At 46.1% G+C, this 14,974-nt stretch overlaps 1 protein-coding gene across 1 annotated transcript in view; it reads right to left on the reverse strand.

Moving 5' to 3' along the window:
• Positions 1 to 6,449, reverse strand: part of PKNOX1 (PBX/knotted 1 homeobox 1) — a 35,786-nt gene extending 29,337 nt beyond the window's left edge. Inside the window, exon 1 of the mRNA XM_066571682.1 lies at positions 6,355 to 6,449. The gene's annotated coding sequence lies outside the window, so the exon portion shown is untranslated. The remainder of the gene's footprint in view (positions 1 to 6,354) is intronic.
• Between the last annotated feature and the right edge of the window lie 8,525 nt (positions 6,450 to 14,974).

Below are 14,974 nucleotides of genomic sequence, written 5' to 3' on the forward strand. Positions count from 1 at the left end.
TCAGGAAGATGGTGTCACATCTGCCCTGCTGCTCTTGTGACAGGAGGGTGGCACTGGAAAGACTCCAAACACTCCTCACATCCCAGACCAAATTTCATTAAAAAAAGACAAAAAACAACTCAATAAACAGAAAAAAAGGTGAGAACTCCATCAGCCTCACCATTTCTCTGGCATTCCCCACATGGATAAACAGGGTTGCTTATACCCCAGACACAAATCCAGCCCTCTGCCACTGAAGCCTTTGGAGTATCCACATGAGCACATCCCAAAATTCTTAATTTTGGAGACACTCATGCAACCATCTCCTTCCAGGCAAATTAATCCAAAGCAACAGGAAATCCTATTTTAATCATGATTTGCATCAGCACCCAATAAACTATGACTGAAATGAATCTTGTTTTGTGTTTATACTTTGTGGTTTCATAAGGAAGACACAGAATAACCACCAGCCTCTCTGCCTTTATTGCCATTGAATACTTTACAATGTGAGCAGTTTGTGTAAGCATATGTTATGTTTTCCAACCTTTTTATTATAAAACCATAAAAGTTTCCAATTATTCTATGAAGGGGTGAATTCCTGATGCTGTTGAAGTACAGTTGAAGAGTGAATAGGAGTTTTTATTTAAATAATAAATGCATTTAAAATGGACTTTAGATGTTGAATGGATAAGAAAATGCCCTCTACACATTTTTGGCATTTAAACAATTCATCAAGATCAAGATGTTCCCTTACCATCATTTAATTTTTATATCTTTAATGATTTCTGGAATAACAAGCCCATTAATGAATCAAGCATTAACTTGGACCCGAAAGTGAAACAAAAAACCTGAAAGTGACAGAAAATCCTGGCCCTGCAACCCTCTGTGAAATCCAATTCCAATCCATCACTAACTTTCCCAGAATCTTCCCTGTTCTGACTCCAACATTTGGTCAAACCTGAACAACTAACTTTGTTTTGCTACTGAGTTTAGGTCTTAAAATGAACTGTTCTTTTCATTTTGAAGTGAGGATGAAATAAAAACTCTTCCTTTCCTGCTCCACTCTTGTTTCCCACCTCTCCCAAACACAAGTCTCCATCCTCCCAGGAGTTATGACTGCTGCCTAAGTGTTCTGGGGTAAAAAACCACAATTTAGGATTAAACATACCCATCACCTACTGCTGTGAACTGCATCATGCTGAACTGCTTGGTCCAGGTGATGCCTGCACAGGCAGGTGGCATGCAAGGACCAGCAGACAGGAGGACACTCACAGAATATTCAGGTAATTTAGGTAATAAATATTTGCCCAGTACCATATAAAGCAGGTTTTCCAAGAGGTTTTGGTGTGGTGAAGGTTCTCAAGGAACAGCCAAATGCTCCATGTGAATGCTTTTATGATCCTTTCCCCTCTGCAACACTAAAATCCACAACTCAGCTGCTGATATGCTCCTAAATAAGAAGAATCCTGCCTTTTTTATAAATGAACATATTTACTTAGAGTCATTCTCAAGATGCTGAGTCATTTTTAAGTTGGCAGAATAACCCTGCTCAAACACATTCATCCTGGCAAATTTCAGTAGGACTAAGAATTAAGCTACTGAAATTAACACCTCAAAATAATAAGAAAGATAACCAGGTAATCTTCCTTGTGGTATTGCTACTATTATAGCCTAGACCACATAAAAATGGGCTAGAAAACATAAATTAAGTGATCACAGACTGACCCAGAAGTTCTTTAGTTACAAAATCATACAGCACACATATTTTCATTCCCCTGTTCTCTAGGTGTGTCAAAAACATGTAAAGATCCAATTTCTGTTCTCTAATTGCCTCTGTTTCCTTGGAATATAAAAGGCTTGGACTTTATTTTTCAGCAAGTATGATAATATCCTTTTTCCTTTGCTTTGTTTGCTGTGTAACTCATAAAAAGCCAAGCAGGATGTGAAGTACAGCCACACTTCCTAGCTTCTTCTGCCATCAAGAAAAAACACAGGCAATTTCAAAACCTCACCGATAAAATAAAAATTGGAATTTGGAGGTTTAAAAGAAATAGATCCCCCTTTCAGTATACCAGAAGTAAGCTGCCATATTCTACTTTTTGCTTGTATTTTCCATCAGCTGCAGAAGAGAGCTGCAGATCCCTGGGCACAGCAGGGTGAGGGACAGTCTGTGATCATCACACTCAGCTCCCATTTTCAAAAATCACCTTTTGACTCTCTGTGTACTTAAACAGCCCTCAGCTTTAACAGCAAATACCTCTTTTGTACACCTTGGTACTAAAAAATGAGAACACCACGGCCTGGAGCAGCTGCCACATCAAACCCCAAACAAAGTGTTCCTGTGGAGGATGAGAACCAACCATGCCAGAACAAGATCTGAGTTTTATTTCCATTTCTAGCACCAACATTTGCCTCCCAGTGCCATACAGGATGTGGGATCCCCTCACTGCTGGCAGGGGAACCACGTTGCTGCCCCTCAGCAGCTTGATAAAAATGTGCCACAGCTCCAGAACACCAAAACTGGCATTTCCAGATCCATAGTGCCACTATTTTCTTTTCCACCCCACCCCTGATCTACCTGATGAATCCCATGTTCCACAGTTCTGGCATGAAACCACCTCACAGTGAACAAAGTGAAGAAGCTGCCACAAGTGTGAATATTTCACTGTTCAATTCCCTTGGGGACATCTAAAATGGTCTGGGTAAAAGATTTTGGCAACATCTGGCATCAAGTAAGCAAATGAAAGAACTCCATCAGCAGCTTTTTCTCCTTGCTCTTGGAATCCTCTTGTTTAGAAGAGCAGTAAGTTGTTTTACATTTTGTACAGCACTGAGCTGTAGCAAAATAAACCCCTCTGAGACTTCTCATTTTTAAACCTACAGACTCTTTGAACAAGTGAGAAGTGAAGTAACCAGCTGCTGCTGCTGCTGCAAGAGAAGTAACATTTGCAACATTTTTAATTTCACACACAAAAAAATTGCATTTGGTCTTACTTAGACCAAAATAAAAATATTAATCTGCTTTACTGTAAGCTTTCACATATGTGCCAGTTTTGCAGAGGCAACATTTGGCTGCCAGACCACGACATAATATTCTGAAATACAATTTGGGCTGCTCCTCTCAGGACATTAACATGGCCATTAGAACAGGCAGTTCCACTGCCACAGTGGTGGCTCTGTGATCAGTCACCCTCGGCCACTAACACAGGGTTTCATTTCACCAGAGAGTTCCTCTTTTCCAGGAAATGGAATTGCTCCTCAACACAACTTGCTGTGGTAGCAATCAGAATTATTAGAGATTTATTCGAGCACTGCATTTACAGTACAGAAAAATACAGTTGGAAAGCTTGGAAAAAAAACAGTTGAAAAATTCTGAAGAAGAAATTACAGCTTCCAGAAGACTTAGCATTTTGTAAGACTAAAGCACTTAAAATAAATTAAATTTATATTTAATTCATCCTGAACTCCTTTCAGTCCTATCATGGAAAATTACAAGGATTTAGCTTTAAAATATTATTTTTATTTAACCCAAATATTACAAATTGTATTAAGAGTACAAATCAAAGCTGTAAGTACTTAATACCAGCTTGACTTTTTACATGCCCAAGTGAAATTTCCAAATACAAAACAAAATCCCCACCAACCCTAACAACAACAACAATGTACTTAAAATGCAAAGAATTCTTGGGTTTTCTATCAGCAAATGGGAAATGGCAACAAGAAAAAAATTCAGCCCAGTAAAACACACTTTAAAAAAATGCATGGCCAAAATCCACTGGGGAGATGAATGAGAAATGATCTGAGCCTCCAAAATGTCAGTGCAGCACAACAGCCCCTACTTTACCCTGTGACTTTCCCTTTTCACCCCGAGACTGCAGCACACTGAGCTCTGCCTTTCACCACTGAACTGGAGATTATGTAAAGAAAACACAGTAAAACCTACACTGAAGTTTTCCTGTGGATACTTTCATTATGAGATGACAAGAAAATATGTCAAGTGGTGACAGTCAAAAAAATATACTCTGTAGTTAATAAAATAAACTGAAGATAGAACATTAGTGAGAAAAATAATTATATTGAATAGATTACGTGAAATGTTTAGGGGATTTTTTTCCATCAGAAATTGTTGAAAATTTGAATGTAATGATTCTCTATGTGATGACACACAGACTCAAAAAAGGATAAATCTGCGATTTTACTTGACAGAAAATGCACTCAAAATGCATTTGCTGTTGCTTGATACTGTAGCAATGACAGAGTCTGGAAAACCATGTAAGGATGGATTTCTGATACAATCACAACATCTTGTTTCCTGGTTGAGTGTAATCCATAAAATTCACACATGCAGCTAACAGGGACTGACCAGGGCTCCATGCAGCTGCAGAAGCCATCTCACTCCAACCACACACACAGCCACAGCTAAAGGGATGCAACCCCACGGCCCAAAACAGATTATATCCCACAGAGGACAGGGAACAGCCTGTGAGTGTGTGCACAGTGTGGAGAACAGCAGCATGGGTGGACAGCCTAAGCCACGCTTGTTACAATTCTCCTCATCAAACAATCTACACTAATGAAATTTTGTGCAAGAGCATGCTCGAGAATAAAATTAGGAGCTAACTAAACGTGGGCTTTTTCATAAAAAGAAAGGAATTTTTTTTTTAAAAATTAAATGAGATATTTAGCATACTTTGAGAGTGACCTACAGCCTCTTGCTTTCCTCCACAGGATTTTGGCCCAAGTGTTTTCCCACATCCAGAACATAATGCCATGTTCCCTGCTCCTGGGATCTGTTTAATGAAATGCACACAACCTATTCCAAAGAGGGGCAAGGACAAAAAAATGAATCTTGCCTGGGCAGCACTCAAGTGCAAGCGGGGAAAACAAAAAGCCAACAAACCAGCAATTCATTCACTTTTAAGGGTTTCATACCAGATATATTGGCTTGCATGAGGAATAAATTATTTACTGCCCCATCCATAGAAGTGTCCAAAGCCAGGTTGGACACTGGGGCTTGGAGCAACCTGGGATATTGGATAATATCCACATTGCTCATGGCAGGGGTTTGGAACAAGATGAGCTTTTACGTCCCTTCCAACTCAAATAATTCTGGGATTCTCCCTCCCTAAACCACACCATTTACTCAGACAAAACTACAAAAGGGACTAAAAACTTCAGCAGCAGTTGATGAAAAAAATAAGCCAATACTGTGACTTGTCTATAAAATTCCACTACATATTATCATTTAAGCAAATATTTAATAAATTATATTTTTTTAAAACAGCAATAAGCTATACAGAGAATTACCACAGGAACGTGTTAACTACTCATATTATTATATTGTTAATTGACCAACTCCGGCGTGGTGGGAGCGAAGGAAAGCCGGGGGCTGCTCCATGAGACCTGGGACACGCGGCTCGCCGAGGCAACACTCGGGGATAAAACCAGCGCTTGATTTATTATTGTTTACACACATCCCCAGCAGGGCCTCTGGCCAGTGTCAAGTCTCAGCTCCTAATTGCGGCCGCGTAAACACCCGGCAACCCTGGGCCTGGCTGTGGGGAAGGTGTCAGCTCCCAGCCCAGCCGGGACAGCGCGGGGTCACAGCGACAAGGAGCCGGGAGCGAGGGACAAACCCGAGCGGGCTCCGCTCGCTGCCAACGGCAGGCGGGGGGACATCCCCCGAAGCGAGGGGAGCGTCCCCCAAAGCGGGGAACATCCCCCAGAGCGGGGCGCATCTCCGCCTCCCCCCGGGCAGGGCAGGTGTGCCGGGGGAGCGGGATGGCAGCGCGCAGAGGAGGAGAGCGGGGAGCAGCAGCTGCGGCGGCGGAGCGAGCCCGCGGTGCGGCCCCGGAGCGCCCCCCGTTTTCCCCCCCCACCGCCTCCGAGGAGCGGCCGGCACGGCGCTGCCCCTTTAAGCACCGCGTCGCCTCCTCTCCCTCCTTCCCTCCCTCCCTTCTTCCCTCCTTCCCCCCCATCCCATCGCCCCCATCTCCTTCCTCCTCCTCTTCCTCCTCCTCCTCCTCCGCGCGGACCCGCGCGCGCTCCCGCGTCCCCTCCCCGCGCGCGCCCCCGCCGGGACACAACGGGCGCACGGCGGCCGTTCCAGAACCTTCCTCGCTTCGCTCCCCCCCCCACACCCCTCCCCGCTTTTCCCCTCCTTCCCCTCCCCGCGCCCGCCACCGCCCCTTAAACCCCCCGGTCCGTGCGAGCGGCGGCGGAGCGCGGGTGCCGCTTTCTCCCCTCGCCGCCGCCGCCGCCCCGCTCGCCCCTTCCCCAGCCGCTGTGCCGCTTCCCCGGTGCGGCCGTGCCCGGGCGGCGGGCGCGCCGTGATGGACGGCGGGGCTGGAGCGGGGTTTGAGTGACAGCGCTTACCTCGGGTGCCAATCTTCGTCACACTGACAAGCGGCTGCAGCAATCGGGACCCGCACCGCCGCCGCGCGCGTCACCGCGCGCCGCCGCGCCCGGCCAATCACCGCCCGCGCCGCCCCCGACGCCACGGCGCGCCTCATCAATATTCATCGCTCGGGGGCGGGGTTTGGGTGCACCGCCCCTCCGCATTGGGGCCGCCCGTCTCTCCTCATGAATATGGATGAGAGGGCGGGGAAAGCCGTGAGGGTGAGGCCACGCCCCTCGCCGTGTGTGAGGCGGGGGGTGAAACCACTGCTGGGGCTGGGGGGAGAAGGGAGGTACCAAGTGTTTCCGCCATGAGGGGACCGGCGGCGGTCGGGTTTGTGCCGCGTTCCCTCGGGCAGCGCTTGGTGCTCGCCCTGGGGTCGCCTCAGGGCGCTGCTCCCCGGGCTTGGGGGAGTCCCTGGCCTCGGCTGTTGGAGCTGCGAGCCCCCGCGCCTTGTGGGGTGCCCCCGGGAGCCGCCCCCCGGGGAGCCCCGAGTGCGGGAGCCGCGCTGGGGGGCTCCTCACAGGCTGTCCCAGGAACTTCTCCGGCCTGTGTGGGGTGAAACTGCCCAGCTGAGCCTTGCGACCCTTCCGGCCCCCAAGCTGCGCCCCCCTGTTCTCCCCAAACCCCCGAACTGCGGGGTCTGAGGGAGGGCGGACCTGCGCTGTCCCTCAGGATCCTGCCCACGGATCGGGCGCTGCCCGGGTTCTGCCATGCCCTGAAATAAAGATGTTGATCACACACCGGGTTTTTTCTACTGAAACTCCGCTTGGGAGGAACCAGTGCTGTCACATCTTCTTCCCGCTGTTAAATATTCCCCCTTTTCCCAAACCATTCCTATACAAGTGTCAGGAATGTGCTTTCAGGAGGGTGCCCTATGGCTTGGCCGTTTTGCTGTTGGGATATTTAAAAAGTGGCTCTGCTGTGCAAAAGGGCTGGGATGCCTTTGAGTCATGCGTGTCACAGGTGATGGATCTGCCATCTCCACCTTGTTCCTCATTCTCAAGGCTTCTGGAAGATCATCCCCACATCACCTCGCTGGCTTTGAGAGCAGAGAGCAAGGGGAGGAAGAAAGTGCTACATAAAAAATCTCATTTTAGGGAGCTCAGTTTAAACCCAAAGCAGTTTTGCTTTCAGGTCTTGTACTCTCTCTGCAAAGCCGCCACTGGGAATCTACTTGATTATCCTGTTCCCATTAAACTGGGAATACCCTACATTTTTTCATGATCCGTGTCTCTCTCCCTGGTTTAACAGTAGCAAGTCAGCTATTTTTTTTTTTTTGGTTTTACATAACACTTTTCCTGGGCTAGGCCACTTTTTAAAGATCTGGCTAATAGTTTGGCAATAGGAACAGCTACTTAAATGTTCCTGCAAGCCAGGTCTGCCCTCAGTCCTCTGCATGTCACTGCTGTGTCAAGCCAACACAGTTGCTGCAGGAATCTTGTCACCCTGTCCACACTGCCACCATTTGTCCACTGACAAAACAGTTGCTCCATCCCCTTGCCAGACTGCCTGGAGCCTTCTCAGGGGTTCCTTTTCCATTGCCATTTCCCCCTGCCCAGTCAGAACCATGTGGACATCAGGCTTGTGAGCGAAGAGGGAACTTCTGCACCAAGCAGAGAGGGTGGAATGGAGCTGTGCTAATCCAGAGTGCTCAGATGGGTAAATCATGGTTCAAAGTTAATGGGAATGATTTATTTAAACAAGATTAGGAAAAAAAAAATTACCCAACCAACTCTTAGTTTGTCTCATTCACAGGAGAATCTCTGTTTCCGCTTCTGTGCTGTGTAACAGCACCTCTCATACAGTTCCTGTGGCCAGGTTGGCTGCTTCTACCACAAGTTTCAGCTCTCATTATCCCTGACACATTCATTAGTGACACATTCACTAAACAGTACTTAAAATTAACTGCTTCCCATGTCCAGACCTGCCTCTTCTTCAAATTTGATTCTCCCTGCAACCCCTTTGTTCTCCTTCTGCCTCGCCTGCACTTCTTTGGATGGGAGTTCACTGATTTCTTCTGAGAGCGAACAGATTAAATTAAAACTAATTTAGTTTCTGTTTAATCTTTCCTCCCAGTGATCTTCAAAGCCTTTCTTGATGCCTTTCTCAACCTGAATTTTCTTTTCTCCTCCTGCTTCCCTTTGCTTTTCCTTCCCTTCCTGGCTGCCACTTTCTATTCCTGAGCTCCCCCCTCACACACAACAGGTGTAGAAATTCCTCATCTGCTGTTTCTCCCTCACCCCAGTAATCCCATATTTTGGTCGCCTTTGTAGTTAAAGTTACTCCATTCATTACTCTCCTCAGCCTCTTACTCTTTTTGTGATTTCAGTAGATGTTTAACTCCCTCAAAAAATTAAAGTTTTTTATCAGAATGAAGGAAGCCTGGTTCCCTACACATCTGTGCCTCATGGTTTGTTAAACTTAAGAGTGTAAGGTGCAAGTTTTAACTGAAATCTCTTCCAAAGCTGTGATTTATTTAAGATTTCTCTTTAGCCAGTGCATGCTCTTGCCCAAAAGTTCCCGCTGCAGATTTTCCATGATTAGGGGAGAACATGATACATCCTCCCTGCTCCACAACTTATCTTCATGAAAGTCACAGGAACTAAATTATTCTGTCAGATTTAATCCTGTCTGGAGTAAGCCAGTAGATTCAAACATTATTAAATAACATGGATACATCCTCAGATATACCTCTGCCTACATGACATGATCATATAAACCTCATTCCCACAAGAAAATAACCTAAAAATCATTCCTGATCAAACTTGTGACTTTCAGCTCACCGAAAGGTCTGATCCCACTCACTGTCAAGAGTTCCCTGCTTTTCAGTTTGTCTTCAGTCATGTCTGATACAGCTTCTGCAGGCTTAGTTTTTAAAGGTTAAACTTAATTTTTAAAATATCACAGCTGAAATGGCTCCAGGAGATGAAGATTTAAGAAAAGCTCTAAAAATTACAGGACCCTTGAGAGAAGCTGATAACTTGGAAAGCAGGAGCAACAGGGGAAAAAGAATGAAGAAGTAACTGAGATGAGTGATCCAAAAGCAAACAACAAAAAATCCCAACAAAATGAAACAGAAAGAGAAAGTACAGGTGCCTTTCCTTTCTATTTCTGATTGTCCAAACAAGCAGTGTTGTCCCTTGTCAGTTCTGCAAAAGAACAAGGATCCAATCCATGGGATGAAAGACAGCACTCCTGAGGGAATTCTCCACACTACAAATCTTACAAGGATTATTACACAGCTGATGAGGTTTTGTGCTCAGAGCTCCCATTGGTATGGGTGCACTCACTTCAGTGCAGTGGTGAGAGGGCTGCTTTTCTTTCTAAAAAAGCAAAGTGCCAGGGTGAATTAAATGTAACTTTAATACTTTGTAATAGCAAATTACAAGTACATAAAAATGGGGTTTGACAACATTCAAGCAAATAACACTCAGGTTCTCTAACTTCTGTTACCTTCTTCACATTGTACATATTAAATGGAATTATTAAGTATAGCTCATTATTTCAAGCATGCCCAGATAGGTTTGTGACCCAGATAGGGTCAGGGCCTTACCTGACTACTCAGAACATTCCCCACTATATAAGAGCACTCCTCACAGCTGGCACAAATAATTGCACACACTGAGCTGTTGAGGTCCTGCCTCATCAAATGAGAAAAGCACCTTCCCAGATCTCTTAAATACACTTTCAGTATCTATTTAGGCACAGTAGGATTGTGTAAGTGTATTGGGGAGGGGGGGCAAAACTCTATCATACATACAACTGCTAGAGGAATTAAGCTCACTCTGACATCCTTCAGCAATTACCAAGTTATGAATATTACAACTGTGTGCAAAACATAACATTCACCTGCATTTAACCTGTTCAGATCACTTCTCGTACCTCTCGACTGTGTACTGGCAACTCTTTCATAATTAAGCTTTCAAAGGCAACATTTACATAAAGGTGAAGGATGGGCTTCCATGCAGGTGGCAGTAATCTGTACTCATAACTTGTGGAATAAAGCCTGTAATTGCAGCGATAAGACTGGAATAATCTAAAGAGAACAGGGTTTCCCCCAGATTTCCATAAAAATCAGGTGAGTTTTTAAGTGTTGATCTCCTGACAATGGGAGGCCTCTGCAGAAAACCAGTTTCTCCTTTCGTCATTCCAAGGGAATAAAAGGATGTAGTAAGACATGGCAGGAGCTTAGATGTCCTCTGGCTGTTTGGAGAGCGTTCCCAAGAGCAGCATGGTGTGCCCTGTTTGCAGGCACAGCACATTCACATCTGCAGCCACAACTTTACGTGGTACAGGAGGAGCCTGGAGAAAACGTGGGATTTACTTTATGGTGGAGACAGCTTTTAAGATCTTAAAGCCAAAATTAATGAGTTAACTCAGTCTAAATAAATGCTTTTGCTTGAACTAGATCATAGAGATCTGTGTAACTCGGCTGGGAACACTCCCTCTGGAGAAATTAGGAGCTCGTGTCCCACAGCAGGACTTGGGCTCAGACCAAGAGCTGGCACTGCAGTGCAGCACTGCTGCAAGGAGTTTCTCTGCAAGGACCAGGGATGCCATCCCTTGAATCAGCTGTTATGGGCTTATGTTTTTCTACTCTGTTCAGTAGAAAAAACAACCTACTTAAAGCCTCCTGAAACAAAAGGAAAAATTAGAAATGTCTTATTCAATAATTCTCCTCATGTTAAATCAAATTTGAATTTTCCAGAGCTGTACATTAGCTGAATCACTGGCTGCACGCTACTCACTCCATCTGTTTATATGGTTGAGTCACTGCATTACCAATATTTTAACACGTTACTTGGAAAGAATTTTGGGCGATCTGGAAGACAACCCCCCAGAGCTCTGTAAGATAATGTTCCCTTCTCTGGGCTCTGTAGCACCATACTCTACTCAATGCTCCCTTTCTGCTACCAGAAGGATGTTAATTGGAACAAATGGCTATTTTAGGAATAAAAGCACTTCCACTGAAAAGCTGAAGATTGAGCTGTGCTGTAGAAATCCACTGTCACCTCCCTGTGTGCCATGTCTTGCCCTGGGAGCTGTGCAAGGAGTTTCATGGTGATGGAACAAACATCTTTCACAACCCAGCATATCTTTTTTTCCACTTGAGATACTACAAATAGCTTATTTTCTGAGGGCAAACCGTCTGTTTTTAATGATGTGGAAAGCTGAGGGTATTTTACTGTTCAAAGTTTCTTCCAAAATGTGTAAATATTTTATGTAAATTAGAAAAAATAATTTTAAAATTGTATGAAAAAAAATTATTTACCTCTGTGTAGAATGTCAGGAGGGTGGAAGGGGCCAAAAAACAGGATTGAAAAACAGAGTCAGAAGGACAGAGGTGGAATTGCTGATATGCATTTTATTTTACAAAAAACATAAAAAGAGAATATTTTGTATGAATGTCACCATGGAGGACTATGAATGCATTCATGTTATTCTGGGAGTTGAGAAGCAGAAAGTGAAACCAACTGAAATAAAAGAAAACCAGCGAGACTAGTTTTACTTTTCAGACCAGGGGTTAGATCCAACTCTCACAGAAGTCAGTGGAACAATTCCCACCAGCTTGAGCAGGATTTGGATTCAGCAAAGTGAAATGCAGAAAAAATGGCCAGGAAGCACTAATGAAAGGTTCTCAAACACTGCTCTACAGAACACTTTCTTCAGTCCATGGAGACGTGACTTCCCTCTCCATTCCTCATTTACTTCCAGCTGCTTTTATGGGTTTCTGCATTTTGGAGCTCTGAAGGGCTGAGAGGTGTTGGTAGCCAGGAATGAGAATGGGCAGCCAGCAGAGCTGGCTCTTTTGGAGATGGAAGAGGAAAAGGAATAAAGAAGGGACTATCTGAAGGAGCAGAAGGCCATTAAGCTGAGAGGATTAGGTGGCCTTCAGTGAGGATTAGGTGCTTTGCTGCCTAATGCAACTGTCTAGCCAGGCACCTGAGCTCCAGCACAAGGCAGAAGCAAAGCTGAGCCCCTCACAGGCGTCTGCACGGAGCTGAAAGCAAAGAGGAAATGCCAAGGGCAGAAGCCTTCCACAAACATTCCCCTTCTCCTCTCTGCCAAGGTGGGATTTGTGGAAACTACCACACACCCCCTCCCTTGGGGTGAAGGGAGCCAAGCCCATCTCTGATGGTCCTGGAGCACTTGCACCATCTCCTCCAGGCCCACATCCACAGTGAATCCCAGAGCTGACACACGTTCCTACCACCATCTCCTCCAGGCCCACATCCACAGGGACATCCCAGAGCTGACACACATTCCTACCACCATCTCCTCCAGGCCCACATCCACAGTGAATCCCAGAGCTGACACACGTTCCTACCACCATCTCCTCCAGGCCCACATCCACAGGGACATCCCAGAGCTGACACACATTCCTACCACCATCTCCTCCAGGCCCACATCCACAGTGAATCCCAGAGCTGACACACGTTCCTACCACCATCTCCTCCAGGCCCACATCCACAGTGACATCCCAGAGCTGACACACGTTCCTACCACCATCTCCTCCAGGCCCACATCCACAGTGAATCCCAGAGCTGACACACATTCCTACCACCACATCTGGCTGAAGCCCTGAGCTTTGGAGCAGCCAGGCCTCTGGAGCAGGCTCTGGATCAGCTGATGGGTTATGTTTGGGGCAGCATTCCCATGAATGCTTTCAGGCTCTTCTCAACACAAGGGGCTGCTTTCATCTGGGTACAAGGACAACACAGGCATTTAGGTTGGAAAAGACCTCCAAGATCATCAAGTTCCACCTTTATGGATCTCCCTCTTGTCAGCCAGAGCAAAGCAGTGAGTGCCACATCCAGATGTTTCTTGAACACCCCCAGGAATGGGGACTCCAACACCTCTCTTGCAATGCTTGGCAGCCCTTTCCATGAAGAGATTCTTCCTGATTTCTAACCTGAACCTCCCCTGGCACAGCTTGCACCTTTCTGAATCAGAAGTTGCAATCAGACCATCATATTCAATGGCCAGTGACAGACCTCACCTCCATTAATTCCTTTATTCCCATTTTGAACAGATTGCAATTCTACAATGTCCTTTTGCCTGCCAATTAAGTCTCTCCTGGAGTCAGATTACCCAAGTCAGCCTTTCCTCACAAGAAAGAGGAGATACAAGAGAATTTCTAGACAGTTTTTCTAAGATTTACTGATAAGAAAACATTCTAGGAAAGAAAGGCTACGTCAACACCTTGCAGAGCAGTAAGGTACAGAGATCCCCATACTGGCTCTGCATGAAAGAGCTTTGGATCTGGAAGCAGCAGAAGAAATACCAACCTCAGGCTGTGCCTGGGTTAGCTGGGGGGCTGGGAGGCAAATTGGCTTGAGAATGAATGCTGTGCCAGCAAGGCAGTGCTGCTTCTGGGATCCAGGCTTGAATCCCTGCCAAGCTCTGCTTCTTCCTCTGAGGAAGACTGGCCCATTCCGCCCTGGGCTGGGGATGGGCAGCACAGAGATGCTTTGTGTATGGCATCCTCCCAAAGCTCTGCAATACCTGCAGCTACAGACCCACCTCCCCCATGGACCACCAAACTGGGCAGTGACTTTTCAGCCCTTTCCAGTTTGCAGCATCCTGTTCATTTCCCAGAGCAGGGCAGAGAGACTCAAGCCTCCTCCCATAGAAGGGGTGCACAAAACCCCACAGACCCCACAGCCCACACCATGGCTGTAGGGCCTCCTGGGACAGGGGCTGTGCCCATCCAGCACTGGGATTCTTCCTCACCACACACAACATTTATTCATTGACCAGCACAGAAAACAATGGAACAATGCTCTGCAAGGGGATGTTTGGGTTGGCTATCAGGAAAAGCTTTTCACCCAGAGAGTGGTTGGGCATTGGAACAGGCTCTTCTGGGCAGTGGTCACATCCCCAAGCCTGACAGAGCTCAAGAAACTTTTGGACAATGCTCTCAGGGACATTGTGGGATTCTTGGGGTCCCAGCTCACAGCTCCAGGCAACAGCCAATGCAGCCCTGGAGAGGAGAGCTGTTAGCAACTGATTCCCTTTTACTCATGTAAGGAGTAAGTCACATTAGTAAGATTTTTCTTTTTTAAATCTAGTAAGTGAAGTTCAGGTAGACTGCATCTCTTTTCTAATAATCTGTATGTTTTCAAAGAAATAAAGAATCCCAGAATGGTGTGGGCTGGAAGGGACCTCAAAGGTCCTCTTGTTTCACTCCCCTGCCATGGACAGGGACACCTGCCACTAGACCAGGTTGATCAGAGCTCCATTGAATGTGGTCTTGAACACTTCCAGAGATGGGGCAGCCACAGCTTCTCTGGGCAACCTGTGCCAGGGCCTCAGCACCCTCACAGGGGAGAATTTCTTCCCAATATCCAGTCTAAAGCTACTCTCTGTCAGTGTGAAGCCATTCACCCTTGTCCTGTCACTCCAGACCCTTGTAAAAAATCCCTCTCCAGCTCTCTTGAAGGGTCCCTTCAGGTATTGGAAAGTCACAATTAGGTCACCCAGCATATTTTGATAGCTTTACTCTCATAAATACAGCATTGATCATGGGTAGAGGGACTGGAATCAGCAGAGACCCTTCAAAAGGTGCCAGAAACAATTCTGCTTCTGGCTTTG

This window comes from Molothrus aeneus, chromosome 2 (genome assembly GCF_037042795.1).
Source record: "Molothrus aeneus isolate 106 chromosome 2, BPBGC_Maene_1.0, whole genome shotgun sequence".
In the NCBI taxonomy this organism is placed as follows: Eukaryota; Metazoa; Chordata; class Aves; order Passeriformes; family Icteridae; genus Molothrus; species Molothrus aeneus.